Source organism: Chiloscyllium punctatum, chromosome 3 (assembly GCF_047496795.1).
Source record: "Chiloscyllium punctatum isolate Juve2018m chromosome 3, sChiPun1.3, whole genome shotgun sequence".
NCBI lineage: Eukaryota > Metazoa > Chordata > Chondrichthyes > Orectolobiformes > Hemiscylliidae > Chiloscyllium > Chiloscyllium punctatum.
In genome coordinates, this window is record NC_092741.1 from 142,078,102 (window position 1) to 142,091,535 (window position 13,434).

Here is a 13,434-nt window from a genome sequence, read left to right on the forward strand (position 1 = left end):
TTAGGAGAGATTTCTGACTGTTCTATTGTGTAACAACGTTACTAAATTTTAGCATTTGCAATTGTTGCGAGAAAAGTGATCCCACTTTAGATATTAAATAGCGAAAATCATGTCTCGATAAATAGATCTCAGGTCTTAGAAATTACTTGCCATGTTGACACACTGGAAGCACATCAATGCATCTCCCTCGAAAAACTGCGCAAGTACGTCCTCTATCGGTTGTATTCTCAGCATCTACAGTCTAATTAACTTGTCCCAAAAATAGGATAAGTTAAAACTTTTGGGATAATACCCCGAAGAAACTGCTCGTGTAAGGATTTTCTTTTAAAAAGCAGCACGCAAAACAAATGCTATTATTTTAAAACGGAAATATGGATTCCGTATGGAAACAACTATTTCACCTTCTTTCCAGCCTGACCTGATTAAATGAATTCTCTGAAGGAAAGACAGCGAGTCTTTAATTTAGACAATTGTTGCTATAAGTATCAACCCTTAAACTGGAGTAGATTGAAGGATCAGTTCAGGCCAGGCTTCACTTCCTGTCACTGAGAAATACAGATAGGCTGGAATGTGCTAAATTAAAAAACCTAGGGGGGGGTGGATTGTTTGTTTGCTTTCACTTTTGACACATAAGCATTTTCTATCCTCATAACAAGAGCTGCTGAGTAATTGCAGTGGAGTGATTAGTGTGGAAGGATTGTACCATAATGAAAGAGAGATAGGTGATTGTGTGGGAAAGGCCCTTGCCCTCACACTCCCACTCCCCTCTTTGCAGTGGGTGGGCTAGTCCATGGAAATAGTTACATGGAGCCGCGCGGCGGCTCCTCATCCTTTGCCTGAAATGGAAAGGGTTGCTCCTGGAGTAGACAAGGCTGTGTACAAACCACTGATGCTTCCTCACTGCAGGCTTGTAATTTCTCCATCGCATCGTGACTAATTGAGGTCTCCTTTTATCGATCTTAACGAGCTAGGTTTTTGTTTCTGGCTCCAATCATTTTTAAAATCAATTGGACTGAACAACGGACCTACAGAGTAAAAGTGAGGAGGAAAGGTGCACTGTTAAGGAGCCCTGTGGGGTATTTGGTGAGTCTATGTATGTACGTGTGTGTGTGTGTGTGTGTGTGTGTGAGAGAGAGGAAGCTAGTTTGCAATTCGAGCAATACACTACAGCAACTTTCCCGAATTGTTATTGCTACAGTGGTTCCACACAGGAGCTGACGGAAAATAAAGTGCAGAATGGTGGGGTGTGGAGGGGTTGCTCTCTAATAAACAGCTTCCAAGCTAATTCTTCCTCTTTTTTTTTCTTCCGCTCTTACTACCCCCCCCCCCCCCCCCCGGTCGTATTACAAAGTATGTTTGTCCCTTCCACCCCCAAAATAGCTTGGCCACATTCTGTCGCCTTTCTACCCAGCCTCCACCCCCAAATCCCGGCCGCCCCAAACTTGTTTTCCAAAGCGAACGTTTTAAAAGTTGACCGTTATTGGAATGACTTGCCTGGTGTAGTGTTTTGTTTTCCAGGGTGAGGTCTGTAGACATCAGTCTTGCAACTGCAAAACTGAGCTTTTGTAAGTAACTCGTAACTGCTCGGGAGATGGGCGTATGAGTTGGACCAGGGTGTTTTAAACTCCCTCCTTGAAATGCAGTTCTTGTCGCTCGTTGATGTCCGAAGTGCCGTGTTAATTGCAGTGTTTCCTTGGAGTTTTGGAATGTGAGCTTCTAATCTACTTCCAGCTTTAATAAAGGGGGGTGGAATCTACTTTAGAATGACACGATGACCTCGAACATTTCTTTTAAAAGCAGACTTGTGGGCAATAAACTTTTCTTTCCCTTCTTGTTAAACCAAAACGTAGGGAGTGTTTTCTTTAAGCTGACTTATTCTGGGCAGTGCTTGTATTTGCAATTGGTAAAAAGAAAACTCTGTGGTTGTTCACTTTTTTTAATTTGAGGTCGGTAAAGCTGCTGTACTGCATCTGTTTAAAAATACTGTCTACCTGGCAGGTTCTCACGACGACATGCAGTAATCCATGGATGAGATGAATAATCCTCACAAAGCTCGGTGCATAGCCAGACAGGTGGAGTGGGCCTGTGACATAAGTGCAATGTGAAACACCAGTACAAGGCCTTGGCTAGTTTTAACCCAGAAGTCCAGGTCAGGTTTTAGATTTGGCTGTGAGGTTGAGACAGCTAGTGATCTATGTATATTATTGCAGTTCAGCATGTATACTTTCAGTGACATGAATCTGATTCATTTAAAGGTGCCCACTTCCAATGCTGTGTGCAGTTTGAAAATATTACTCAAATAATCTCCTCTCCGATGTTCAAAAGTAGCTCTTCTCCCAGCTAACGAATGCTTGCTTGTGCTTATTCTTTATGGGGCAAGTTTACAGACCACTCTGCTTTTAATGTATGGCTGTAAAATAATGGAAGGCTTAGCGGGTCATATAATTGCACGTCACATTGGCTGTTTTTCATAACTACTGATTGGACTTTTAATCCTCTGTGGCGGCAAAAATAAGCTTCCTCGTATCCAGAATGTACAAGAATGCCATGGCACCCATTTCAAATGTACATCCAACTGGATGTCAAACCAAATGAAAGGAGGCTGCTTTTTCATCAACCTGTTCCTATGGTGTCGTTCAGACTTGAACCTGGGCCTTTCTTCCCAGAGGTAGGAAAAGAAACACTCCCTTCTCTACACACAGCCAGTCGTGGAGATCAGCCCGTGGCGATTGTTTAATTCCCCTATGGCTGAGCTTGTGTAACACTTGTTATTGTGTGATGGCACCAGATGAATGGTAAAATACCTGCTTCCCCAATTAGGTTCTTCTGGGATGGCGTAGAATTCTCTCAAATACTTGTGCTTTATTCAAGTGAAGATGTTAGGAAGGAATGCCCTGTTTAGTATCTGTGGCCATATGGAGCACTCTAAGGTCAGTTGTTTCATGGGTCACAGCTGTGTCTGCACATTACACCTAAATCCCAACCTGGATTTATTCCAATACAGTACTAGTCACTCATAGTTGATGAACAGGACATTTTAAATACTAAGATTACACAATTTTTTAGCTCTTGTTAAAAGAAGACTTTAATTCGACATGTGAACTATGTTTAAATCCAGGCTGTCCAATTCAAAGGGTGATTTCTGAATCACTGTACCTCCAGATTGTTTCTTCCAGTTCTTTCTCTTAAAGGGACACTATTTATCTCCATTAGGCAGCTAGGAGTAGAACACTTTGAAATGTAAATCAAAGCTATTTATGCTTTTGACATCACTTCCTTTTATAGAATTTCTTGAGTGGTACCAGGAGGCCTTGATTTAGAAATTTCTGATTGAGCAATTCTGGTTGGAAGACAGGACAATAGCTGAGTTAGATTGCATTCAGAAAATTCTTCACAGCTGTAACAGGCCTAAGCAATTAGAGCCATTTTTAAATACTGTGATAAATTCACGATGTCCAATTATTTGTAAAGCTCATTCAGAAAAATGTTATGTCCACATAGGAATTACAAATTTGCATGTTTTTAAGTATGTGCTTTTCCTTTAACAAAGATCAAATTCTGGAACGAAAAGGGTTTTTGTCTTTAAAGCAATCCTTCCCAAGTATAATTGGATATTTACTTTGAGTGGTTGTGTATCAATGATAATGTGTACCCATCTCCCCACCCCCACCTGTGTGGGATGTTGTATGGGAACACCATCAGCATCATGACTAGGAACTGTATTGTTATTCCCTTTGCTGTCACTGGATCAAAACTCTGGAACTCTTCCTTAACGGCACTGCAGGTGTATGTATTAGCTGGACTGCAGCAGTTCAAAAAGGCAGATTCCTGCCACCTCCTTGAGGGTAATTTAATGAAAGGCAATAAATACTCACTAAGGTAATGAAGCCCACACCTAATAAATGAATAAAAAAGTAATTGAACTTAGCTCGGCAAGATTCTTGTCTGCCTTCATGGAAGCAAAATATTTGCTCATCTATTTTCCAAACCAACTTGTAACATGTCAGTATTTGTTTTGCATTCTTTGAAAGTAGCATGTTTCATAATTCTGAAATTGCCTCAAAGATCCCTTCTGACAATTTTGGCATTTCAATTTGACTGCCTTGTAACTGACATTTCAAATATGTTGCAATCTGGTGCTCATTTTGTAATGCTGCATTCATGTGAGAAACTTTATTAAATAATGATACAAATCTTCTGTAAATCATTCTTCTTATGAATGATGCTGTGGTAAGTAACCTGTGAAATTAGATTTTAGTTCAATAATGGATCAAATGATGTAATAGGATTTACTACCCGTGTGGACTTTAACTCAGCCAAACTAATCGTTTAATTCTGACAGTATTACAAAGTTGGAGAATTCTTTCTTCAAGGAATTGGTTTGTTTTAATTCATGTCCCACTCGTTTTTTTAAAGAAAGGCTTTAATTCTCAAATGCTGTAACTAATAGCTTCAGCAATGTCTTTGTTCCTGGTTATTTTAAAAGCAAGTTAAATGTATGTTCTATAATTGGAGCCCAGGAATAAGATCACCTAATTGTGTACCAAGTGTATTTGACATGCACTTAACTTGACATAAATTTGACTTCTATGGTGACGGTTAAATGTTAGTGTGCAAGACGTAAGATAATTCATCTCCGCTGAAGGGAGGAGTGAATATGTATCCATATCCAAAAATAGTTCTGAGTCTTCTAATGAAGGTTTAAGCTACCAAAATTAGATTTGGCCTAATAATCAGGTCTTGACCTCTAAGCTCCTATAATCATTCAACTATATAACATTCAATTCCTCATTGACTTGCTGGTTATTATTGCTAGAATTCATTGCCAAAGAAGAACTTGCACCACAACTTAAATTTTACATAAACGATGCACTTTGTACAATCTCTGTATTCTTTATAATTAACTGAAATTAGTTTGCAAGTGTACATTCATAGAAACAATTGAAATTAAACTAATGAATTTAGATTGTTGAAATGATTAGTTGTAGCATTTGAGCATTGATTCTTTTAAAAGGTACTGAACTACAATCTTTCTGAGAACCACTTTGAGTGCACTCAATTGTATGATTAGGTTAGCCAGTTAAAATCCACAGGATAGTAAATCCTATTACACCTAGTGATCCATTACATAACTGAAACCTAATTTTATTTGTATAATTTCTCCTTTATCTGTGGTTTCCCTCCACACCATGAGATAATGTGATTATATTGTGACTATCCAAGTAACATTTCAGTCAGCTGGATATTGTATACTGCTGGTTGTTTTTTTTATCCTGTTTTCCTGTATGATGAGCAGCAGACTGTGAGCAGAGATCAAAACATTCAAACTGGGGAAATCGTGTCCAGAGTCATTCATTTCTGTAATTCTTCCACTCAAAGTAACTTATCATTTTAGTAAGCATTGAGCGCTGAAAAATATTTTAAATTCTGGACAAAGTAACCATCCTGCTTGTGATAAATAACACCAGTTTCTTTTTGGTGGATGACAGTTGTCTGTACCCAAAATGTGTTTTGAATTGAATTGGAGGGTTTTTGGTCTCACTAGAAATAGGAACTGGGGTTGTTTTGAGGCAAAATTTCAACTTTAAATCTTGGAGAATATAAATCCAGGGACACTTTTGAGCTTCAATACTTGTTATTTTGAAGGAAACTTTACAAGATTGTTTTCCCACTAATCAAATCCCATTTATTGGTAATTTGTGCACCTTGGAACTATAGGCTACAGCTTTTCAATTGTGTACTCTGGTAGGCAAGGAATGGTCTCAATAATAAAATGTGCAAAAAGGAAGCATCTCCACTATTTCTGAGTTGGCTTAGAAATGTATTAACGTTGCAGATTATGTCCCTTTTGGAATATTTAGTTTTAGCTTATTGGTCTGTTTGGTGACCAATACTTGACCAGAATTGGTGGATTTAAAAAAGAAATTGCAGTCTGGTGTAAAACCAATGGCCATCAGATAATTAAAATTGGACGGTTTCTTTCAGTCAGTTTCATTTATGCTTCAGCAACATGTTGAAGATCTACTCTATCTACTCTCAAAAGGCATGACAATTTAGACGTTACACACAACAATGTAAAATCTTTGTAGTTGCCATTTTGGAGATGAGAAAAGATAATTTTTAGCATTACTTAAATACTGTATAATGTGAAACCAAGCAATATGAAAGATTGAAGTGTCAATGCACTTTGCTCTTGTATTGAAATATAGGCCTGAGTCCTCAAATTCCTATTAAGTGCTGTCAACAAAAGCTCTGTGCCAACAACAGGACGTTATAGCAGTTGCTGTTTGACACTTTCTAGAAACTGGTTGAAGAGATGCTGGATGATGTCCACTTAATTTATAACAAGTAGCTTGTGCAGGAGGAAAGTAATAATTTAGTTATTTATGGTTGGACATAATTCATAGTGCTGTTTTGTGTCATCAATTACATTGGTTAAGTTAAGCATTTCCATTAACTTAAAGTGTAGCTTGAGTTTCTTGTTTGGCTATGACTTGAAGCTATGTAGTGGATGAACATAATATTTTGTACCTTTTATGGCTGCCTTAGCGCAATACAGAGAGTGCACAGCAAATCTGTTAGCTTCTGTCAAGAGTGAAGGAAGGATTATTCGGATATAAATAGCCATTTTGTGACTGTTGATCTGAATAGAAGTGGAATTGATGGGAGCCTTTGCACTGACTTATCTGATGCTATCAAGCCTTTTGTTTCTTCAGTATTACCAGATGTAAACAGGGTCACCACCTTCTTCTCCCATCAACTCAACACACACCTAACACCAAAGCCTTGCTGCTAGCGCAATAGTCAAGCCTCGACACTTGGATATCAACTGCAAGTAGCGTATAATCAAAAGTATGGTGGCTTCATGAAAATGCATGCATGTATGGGGCTGCATAAAATGGACGTGAATCTTTGTAAAATATGACAGTGTGCTTGAGAATCCAACGATTTAAAAAATACTATTGCAGAAAGGAATTGAATTCTCAAAGATGCTGTAAGCAGTGCAAGGCTATTAGTATTACAGTTCTGTGGACTCTTGAACTTGTATCCGTTTGTAGGGATGGCGGATGTCTGGGGTGAGGCCATCTTTATTTTTTACTTGGGTCATGTGTTTAGTTGAGTCACATCCTTCCACTAATTTCACTTGAGATCTGCAAAAGTTCTCCACAGGCAGTCCCAGCAGGGCTTTACAAATACTTTTCAATCTGTTACTCCATTCCACTTCAGTGCTGAGATTTAAATGGAAACTTTCTATCCTGACTTCCATCCAGATAAATTTTGCTGTTTTAAACATTGGATGCAACCCAGAGAGAGAGTTAGAGGGAGATCTATCTTTTTTTTTTCAAAAAAATAACCCACCAATAGCAGCCAGGACTAAAGTTGGGAATTAATTGATATTTTTAAATATTACAGCAATAGCTGAGGTCAAACAACAGCAAATGACTGAATAAGCAGCATGTACTGGTGGACAGTAAGCAGCTTAGTGGATAGAAATAGGTGATAACTTTAAAGTGGATTATTTTGGTAGGGACAAGAGGTGAATAAAGGTTTAGTTGGAGCTTTCAAAACTATTCCGTACATGTGATATTTACATCAGTCAATGAAATTTAGCCATGGACACCTATCCACACTTGCAGCTTTTAATTTAAGCCAGTAATTTGGCAACTTCAATGAAATCTGGTTCTATGAACAACTGTAAAAAGATAGACATCTTATGACCTTTGCAAATATTTTACGTAGGAGAGTAAGTTACATTGGGATAGATATTTGAAAATTATGAACCTTGGAAATTTTTGAAGTGCGAAGCCAGTGTATTTTCTATCTTAAAGTACAGCAAGCGCAGTCTTGTTTTTGTCTGAGTGGCATGGACATTGGTGAGGTGTGGTAGAATTGGTTAAGTGTCACAAAGCATGCCTCAACCATGAGACAATCTCGCTCCATCTTTTATGCTTTTCCCATGTAGCATAGTATGATTCATGCGAGGTAGCAATTGACAGATTATTGCTTGTTAATACCTTGTTAATGGCCTTGTTTCCCTCATTAATATTCAGATGCCTATCTTGCCAAACTCTCCAAATAATCTTGATGTTAGGAAACTAGTGAGCATCTGGTCAGTTCAGCTCCCCACTTGTTCCAAATGACCTGCATGTTTGGTGTCCAACATCTCAAGGCATGATCCATGGGCACCTGACTATGCACTTTGTGTCCATGGACATTAGCATCTGGCATGCGCCAACCTCTGGATTCTTATGCCTGGCCACTAATCCACTTATAACAAGCTTCTGCATTTCAATGCTACACCAGCAACTATCATTGTGATGTTGCAACGAAGGCACTGAGAGCTCAGTGACATGCACCTAGTTTCTGGACTGGACCTGCATCTCCAGCTGTGTCTCTGTGTCTCTGTGTCTCTGTGTCTCTGTGTCTCTGTGTCTCTGTGTCTCTGTGTCTCTGTGTCTCTGTGTCTCTGTGTCTCTGTGTCTCTGTGTCTCTGTGTCTCTGTGTCTCTGTGTCTCTGTGTCTCTGTGTCTCTGTGTCTCTGTGTCTCTGTGTCTCTGTGTCTCTGTGTCTCTGTGTCTCTGTGTCTCTGTGTCTCTCTCAGCAATCGCTCACTCTGAGGTACCTAAACACTGATGCCTTGCCATGTCTTTTTGAAACTCAATAAAAGATGCCGGACTTGTATACTGCTGTCCTGCCTCGCCATTTAGGGCAGACTCCAAGCCAGGAGGTTTGTTGTAGTGATCAGTCCTCAATCAACTCAAGGGAGGTAGCCTTAACTCTTGGGGCTGCCAGTGCAGTAAGTCAAGGGGCAGCCTCCAATACCAGTTCAAATGCCAGGTCAGAATCCCAATCCCCTCCTTGTTCAGGGCTGACTGAGCTGTACCTTGACTTTTCTACCTCTTGATGGGCTATTTTCCTCATGGTGTGAGAGAGGGGCTAGAATCCAGGGAGGTGCAAGTGGGTGGCACTGTTACTGCAAGTGGGGAATGTCATCACTGAGGCTGTGCAGAGGGCATGCAGATTGTTTGTGTCTGGTTGAGGTGGGAAAGGGGTTGCATGCAGTACTGAGTGTGGCATTGCATAAACTTGGTGAGAGGTGGGTGCACTGGTTGAGGTAGTGAGAGGTATAGTATAGGAATTAAGTTGGGAGGCACTTGCCCTGGGGAGTGGAAATATTGACTTCCTCCTTTACAGTTCTGTGTGTTTCTCTAGACAGCTGGCATGGTCTAGTAACATGGCCTCCACTGCTAATGCTAGGGGAGGAGGAAGTGCCTCACTGGCACCACCCAGTCCAGTGTGACCTCCAGGTCCCTACCTGCAAAGCAGTGCACAGATGCCACCCCCCACCCCCCCCCCCCCTTTCCCAACACATCCAGGGCAGATGTGCTGAACTGTAAAGAACTGGACTGACGGTCCTTCTCCAAGTCCTCACTGGTTTTTAAAGATGGCGTCAGTGGATGTGATACTGGTGAATTCCTGAATATCAATCAAGTGGTGATTTGTTTTGGTAATAGCGCATGCTAAGATGGGGAGAAATTGGGCATGGTAGGTAATTTAGAGGCAAATTGGCTAAGATACAGTGAGAGAATTCTCCTTCATGGCAAACCCCCAATTCCACTCTAACCTGGCCAAAAAAAGTTATCCCAATCAATCTACCTTAAACCAAGTTTAAAATTGACCCAAATGCTTTAAATGAAGTCTGTACAAATCTGTAACAGTGATGCTTTGCTTTTATTTAAGATATTCCAGACTGCCTTTTGTTCACTTTCTGAATGAGTGAACAAGCTTTTGAAAGTAAAAGCAGTGAGGTACGATAGGTGTACATGCGACTCTGTCACCGGAGACTGATGCTAAAGGTGGTGTGGCTGTTACTGTCCTCTGTTCCTCACTTCACTTGCTTTTTCAGAACAATGTAGTACTGTAGGCATCGTCTTGCAGTGTAGTTTAAGGAGCAGAGCTAAGATAAGGAAACCCAGCTCAGCAAGGAATCTGAATGAAATCTTGTTACAAAGTTGCTCCCTTTTAACTCTGATTTGGCAACTTTCATGTCTTCAGTTTAGTGTTTACCATACAACTCGGTTGGTCAGCCGAATGTTAGGGGCAGCTTAGTTTGCCAATAATCCTTACTTTTAAAAGTAAAATTCAGTTAATGCCAAGTCATTTGAGGACAGTGGAGGGCAGCTCGCAGCCAGTGGATAGATTAAATTAAGGTAACCAAGGAGTCTATGATCAGACTGTGAATTTCATAAGTGACGGGCAACTGCAAAGAGGGCCACTAATGTAAATGTCTTAACCATGAGTTTTGGATAGGTGGCATAATTGATCTTTAGGTCTAATTTGTTCCTTTTTTTTCCCACTGGCAGCAACCCTTGATTTGCTTCATTGCCCTGTAATGGGGATTTCAGAATCTTACCAATTGCGATGACTTACAAGAACATTATTTGAGCTTTTAATGAGTTTGAGAATCAAACGTTTCTGTAATACTATGTTTAACAATCGTGCCTGGTCCACCAGCATTTTGAGATTTTCTTGACATTAGAAAGATGGGGAAAGAAACTGTATAGTGTAATGTGATTATGGCTAATAGACCTGCATTTTATTGCATCCCAAATTGTCGGAGGGTCAGTCCCATTGAGCAAGCACAATCTTAAATCTTGGCAAGTCCAGGCCAACAGCACCGAGCTGTGGTAGATTCATTTTAAGCTATAAGGATGGTGGGTGTAGGAAATTGGGGAAGTTGAGTAAGGCCAGGATATTCAGAAAGAGCAAATAATGTATGGGTTTAACCATTAATCTATTATTTCACAGTAAGCATGTTACATTGGAGTGTAATTCCCTCACTCACTGAAATAGTGAGGATGGGGAGGAGGGGTGGGGGAGAATAAACTTTATACTGAAGAACAATCCATTCATGGGAAAATCCAATCTAGAAATTAAATTATTTTGCAAGATTAGTGAGGTTAGTAACAGAAATGGTAGAACTATTCTGCTTTCTAATCGTAACGCGGATTCTCAAAAGACAGTGTTTCTTGAAGAAAAATGTTTTTTAAAAAAATGGATTGCTAGACTGCTAATATTTTCCATGGAGTGACTACGTTAGAGTTGCCAAATATCCAGGCATTAAAGAATTTCCAGTGCACAGTTGCAGGCGACCTGGCAGAGAGATTGTAGAGGTATTTTAAAAACATGGAACAATACAGTTTTGTTGAGCGTTACAGTGGCTGATGCGGTGTCGGTGTAATGGAACCTCCACGAACATGTCCAGCCAAAGCTGATGATTCTTGGCTCTGCGTACTTTGCTGTAACTGGTATGGGAATCATTTCCAGACGCAAGACTTGAAAATGCTATGCAATATGTAATGTTTGACATAACATTTAAGACACCATCTACTTTGCAAGATGCAAGTTATAGCATCGTAGAGATGGAAAAGGCATGGCAACAGACCCTTTAGTCCAACTCCTCCATACTGACCAGGTTTCCTAAATTAATCTAGTCCTGTTTGTCAGCTTTTAGCCTCTATCCCTCTTTAACCCTCCTAGTTATATACCTTTCCAGATGCCTTTTAAATGTTGCAATTGTACCAGCCTCCTCCACTTCCTCTGGCAGCTCATTCCATACCTGCACTGCCCTCTGCATGAAAAAGTTGCCTCTTAGGTCCCTTCTGAATTTTTTCCCTCTCTCCTTAAACCGATACCCTCTAGTTTTGGACTCCCCTACTCCAGGGTACAGACCTTGGCTGTTCACACTATCCAAACCCCTTATGATGTTATAACTTCTATAAGTCATACCTCAGCCTCCGATGCTCCAAGGAAAATAGCCCCAGCCTATTCAGCCTCTCCTGAATATCTTATTATGATGCATTAATTTTATAGAACATAGAAGAATACAGCGCAGTACAGGCCCTTCAGCCCTCGATGTTGCGCCGATCAAAGCCCACCTAACCTACACTAACCCACTATCCTCCATATACCTATCCAATGCCCGCTTAAATACCCATAAAGAGGGAGAGTCCACTACTGCTACTGGCAGGGCATTCCATGAATTTTCTGGTTATTTTTGTACCAATGAAAGCTTCAAGACTTTCTCCTTGCATGAAGTGTGGCAAATGAGTTTAATATAATTTGTGGCGTGGAATCTATGCCCATGGTTGTTTAAAGTGAAGAAATGATGATTTTTTCTTAATTCCAAGTCAGGAAGGTTATATCACTTGCTCCTCTCCTGTCACTGGACCAGAGTCATAAAAACACTTCCCTCAAACATTGCAGTCCATTCGGTGTAGTTACAGACAAAGTTTCAAGAAGACAAGTTGCCGTCACCTTTGGGCATTTAAACAGTCCTTGGATAAGCATATGGATGATGATGGGACAGTGTAGGGGGATAGGCTTAGGTTAGTTCACAGGTTGGTGCAACATCAAAGGCTGAAGGGCCTGTTCTGCACTGTATTGTTCTATGTTCTTAAAGGTAGCCAGGAATAGGCAATGAATGCTGATCCAGTGAGCAAAGCCTGCATTTATTGAATGGTTTTCTTTTAAATGCCAACCTGATTTCATCAGTGCTTTTCTTTGTATCATGAAAAAGCATTTGTAAATGTAAGTACCAGACTGTGAAACAGGCCACATGTTTTGCAAATACAAATGTTTTTTTTTTGCTTAAAAGAATGGTTTTTGAATTGAGCATTTCTGGTCTGAAATATAACCCTACCAATCAGGATTTGCAGGGATGAGAATGAGGGGCTGAAACTTGCATTTTTTTTTGGTCTAAGTCTGAGTTGTTTTGTTTTGGGTGCACTTCTATCATGAGGTCAAGTAAGTTTTCTCATCCTGTCAAACTCTCCTCATTACTGACCTACCCCATCCCTGTGGCATCCCTCCCATCCAAATCTGGTTCCATCTTGTCATGTCATTCCTGGAACAGTTCTCCATTCAGTGGATATCCCAGAATTCACCATTATCCTATGTGTCTGCACCATCTTTGAAAGCCCATTGTGCGTCTGTGCAAGTGATGTCAGTCCTGAGTTGCCTCGTGTGGATCCTGATGTTTACCCTGCATGTGGCAGATGGACACATTAGCACTCTGCTTTGTAGGTTACTGGTCCTGCAGGAAGTCCTGCATTGGCTCTAGAGGAGGCAGCAATGCTGGATCATGCCTGCCTGGTCTGTGGTTATAGCTGGTTTCAGTGCGGTCTGGAGGATTGTCCAGCAAGGAGGAGGTTAATGACCGCCTCCACTCTGCCAGTGTATGTGGCACTATCTTCTCTCCAACAGCTCTCATTCATCTATCCTTTTTACTGTACCTGCTTGCCATCAGATCTCATGTGCCCTCTGCCCTCATAGTCTTCCCCAGTTAGTCTCACCACTCCCATCCCCACCCACTGCTAGCCTCTGACACCCCTAGCCCTGACTCTTCCCTCCCTGATGCCTACTGAATCACTT

At 40.6% G+C, this 13,434-nt stretch overlaps 1 protein-coding gene across 1 annotated transcript in view; it reads left to right on the forward strand.

The window, feature by feature from the left end:
* Positions 1 to 796: 796 nt before the first annotated feature.
* The window catches only part of LOC140465854 (hippocalcin-like protein 1), a 60,744-nt gene continuing 48,106 nt past the window's right edge, over positions 797 to 13,434 (forward strand). The window contains exon 1 of the mRNA XM_072561711.1: positions 797 to 1,083. The gene's annotated coding sequence lies outside the window, so the exon portion shown is untranslated. The remainder of the gene's footprint in view (positions 1,084 to 13,434) is intronic.